The 3,746-nt window shown below is 42.6% G+C and overlaps 1 pseudogene; it reads left to right on the top strand.

Moving 5' to 3' along the window:
* Positions 1–1,325: 1,325 nt before the first annotated feature.
* On the top strand, positions 1,326–2,702 carry LOC149186796 (nuclear transcription factor Y subunit B-3 pseudogene; annotated as a pseudogene).
* Positions 2,703–3,746: the final 1,044 nt, after the last annotated feature.

Raw genomic sequence — 3,746 nt, 5'->3', positions numbered from 1 at the left:
AGGAGAGATCAAGTACTAAACCTAGGTCTTGCAACAATGAGCACTCCAACTCTGAGTATCGAGCTTATCACTCTTAGGACTCGATAAACTATCATTTGAGAGAGGAGAAACTGAGAATCAACCATATGTATTGTCGGTGTGAGTACTCCCACGCTTAGTTGGATCTTGTCGCTATGGAGACTCAATGGACTATCATTCTAGAGAGGAGACACATAGTATCAAAACTAAAGTTTATAACAATGAGTGCTCCAATGCTTAGTTTGAAGTTTATTGCTATAGATGCTTGAATGGATTATTAGTCCAAGGAGAAGACAATGACAATCAAATGCGTTTTTGCACTCCATTGCTTAACTTTGAGATTTTTTTTTTTTTTGGTAGGTAAGCACCCACGAGGGATTTGAACCAGCGACCTATTGCAAGGAGTGCCTTAACAGTGCACCCATTCATCGTCAATTCAAAACCCCGTGGGCTGAGATTTTTAATATAAAAACCAAAGTTTAGTTTTGAGCTTATTAATATGAGATTCCATTAAGCAATCATCACAAACAAGGAGAATTGAATACCAAACCCAAGGATTGCAAGGGAACATTTCAATGCTTAATTTAGAGCTTGTCACTTTCGAGACTTTGTGTGTAAGATTATCATCTTAAAAAAAGACACTGAGCGATTAAGAAATATCCATCAATCCAATATACATGTGGATACTTCATTGTCAACCCATGTGAAGAGGATATGAATCAATCTTATATACATGTGAATACTTCTGTGTCAATCTTTGTGGAGAGGATATGAGTCATTGTAGATAATTTTTTGCAAAGTGCTTGTGAATAGGGATAAGAGGTCATGGTCGGTGTTGACAAATGCAACCAACCAACCACAAAGCAAAAAACTTAATGAAGGAAATGCACCCCACCAACGCCTCCAACTCCACCCCAAGCCCCTCAAATTTCAACCATCAAATAATTAATTTCACGAGAGCCCACCAAACAATTTTCTTTCACTTTGAGAGTGCTCCCACCCACTTTTCCAAGTCCCCATCTCGTGATAGATCCAACGCTACAGAAAGTCCCACCCATGGCACAGATCTAGATGCATGCCATGTGTCAGTTGCGAGGCCACCACTTAAAAAGATACGTGTCAGCGGTTCTGCGTGGCTAGGAAGCAAACACAATATCATCAAGCGGTGGGGATGCAGCCCACTTTTGAATAATCTGACGATCGAAACTCCTCAACGTGTCCAATCGGACGGCCCAGATCGAACCATCTGTCCGAAATAATAAAAGCTCAAGCCTTTCTTTTAATAGTCTGACCAGTGCTAAAGCCCGGATTATTAATACGCCCCACGGCCAATGCAGTTCTGGCAGCGCACCTTCGGCGCCGTTGGATTTAGATAAGGTGCGAAAGTTTTTACGGATAGATTTTGCAGGGAGGCGGGGAATGATTCCTGGCCGAGGCCATTCGAGCACCATACACATTGCGGCGGACTGTGGGAAGTATTGTTTTCAGTAATTCCCTTAATTGGGTCCCAGAATACGTTCTCAGATCTGAAAACGGTTCAGTCCATCGGAGGTTACAGCGATTCGAAGGCCTGAAAACCCTAAAAATCCCTATCCCCCTTTGTCTTTGAATGGCAGAGAACTATGGCAGCCCGGATAGCAGCCCCCGGTCGGAGAACGAATCCGGCGGCGGTCACATGGGCGGCAGCGATTTCTCTGTGAAAGAGCAGGATCGGTTCCTGCCCATAGCCAACGTGGGGCGCATAATGAAGAAGGCCCTGCCCGCCAATGGCAAGGTTTCGAAGGACGCCAAAGAAACTGTGCAGGAGTGCGTCTCTGAGTTTATCAGTTTCATCACCGGCGAGGCCTCCGACAAGTGCCAGCGGGAAAAGAGAAAGACGATCAACGGCGACGATCTGCTGTGGGCGATGACAACCCTAGGGTTTGAGGACTATGTTGAGCCCCTCAAGATCTATCTCCACAAGTACAGAGAAATGGAGGGCGAGAAGGTCTCTATGGCCAAACAAGGAGACCCGACTCCTTCCAAGGAAGGTAACAACGCCATTAATGGCTCCTCAATTGAAAACCCTAATGCTAATGCTTACAGTGGTTTGAACCCCAGCGGTTATAATAGGGTACAGTCGCAGTCTCTGCCACATATGCAGCAGGCTGCCTATGGGCAACCGCCAGGTGGAATGGTCTATGGCCACCACGGCCACATTATGGGGGCTTACAATATGACCGCCCCGAATAGCAGTGGTGGAAATAGCAGTGGTCAGCAACAGCAGCAAGCCCCCAGAGGCCAATGGTAGAAATATTTACTTTTTTTCTTTTCTGTTTTTCTAATTTTAATGGGTCATGTGGGGACAGCTGGTGCCTTAGTTAAAGCAGAATGGCATCACCAACCCAACCAATTCTTAGCTTTGCAGCCTTACTAGTTTTTGGCTGAAATGATTCCATCTATTGCATATTAAAGAAGCCCCTCAAGCTCAGGAGGGGGCTTTGAAGTGCTAAAGAAGTCTCTCAAGCTCAGAACACTGGAAAAATGGGCGGGTTGTTGTTACTAACTGTTCTGTAAAAATTTACCAGAAATGTTGTTCAAACTGTCTGTATTTAGTAGGTACTGAATCTTAGTGAGTCTGCTTCTGTATATCTATTTTCGCTCGATTTGGAAGATAGTAATATATGTACAACAATTTTCAAGAACGACAGATCTACACATTCTAACTAGGAAAGGAGGTGTTGTAATGTGTTTTAATTGGTTATAGAATGAAGTGTAAAATATATTACAAACTGCTCTTAACAAGAGCATTCATCATCACATGTGCATATATACATATCAAGCACAGAGCTAATAGTGCAACAGAGATTCATGAACACCCCAGTACTGCTGTGTAACCATGGGTGCAACAACACTATTTTTGAACTACATTGATATTAATGGACATTTTTTATTTAATATTAAAATTAATTATTTTATTTAATATTAAAATAAATTTTGATTGAATTTAAATGAGAAAAATTATTCGGTTCGCTAAAAGAAAAAAATGTAGTTTTTTCTATGAGACATGGCACCCACTTTGTACTTCAGTAACATTATTGTTTTTTTAAGGGTGGGAAAAACTATCACAATTCAGTTGTCAAACCAGCAGTGAGGATAGCCATATGTGACATTGTTGTTTTTTTAAGGGTGGGAAAACCTATCACAATTCAGCTGTCAAACTGGCAGTGAGGACAGCCATCTCTGGCTGTTATCAGCGAATGCAGGCTGACTCATCACAAAACCACGTCATCTTGAATAACCCAACCACACCACCTCAAATAATTTGCTGGTGGTCTGTAAGGGGGCAGACTTTCATGCCTGCCATATGCCTTTGTGTTTTAGATCAACTCAATGGTGGTTTGTAAGGGGGCAGACTTTCACCCTTGACACATGCCTCTTTGTTTTGGACCATTAACCTGTTTTCTTAAGCCCGCGGAAAACAAGCTCTTAACCAAACAGAAGCAGACACTGTCAGAACATAAACCAACTCGCCGGTGGTCTGTAAGGAGGCAGAGTTTCACTCCTGCCACATGCCTTTGTGTTTTCTTAAGTCCGAAGAAAATAAGCTCTTAACCAAACAGAAACAGAAGCAGACAGTTTCAGAACATACTCCAGGCCCATTAGTGACATTGTTATTACCATTATAGTATGAAATATTTTCATTGTCTCTGTGTTTTGGACCAACTTGCTGGTGGTCTGTAAGGGGG

Source organism: Pinus tabuliformis, chromosome 3_1, assembly GCF_031772625.1.
Source record: "Pinus tabuliformis cultivar Carrire ecotype Pingquan chromosome 3_1, CPIR1, whole genome shotgun sequence".
NCBI lineage: Eukaryota > Viridiplantae > Streptophyta > Pinopsida > Pinales > Pinaceae > Pinus > Pinus tabuliformis.
This window is presented reverse-complemented; position numbering and strand designations above follow the sequence as displayed.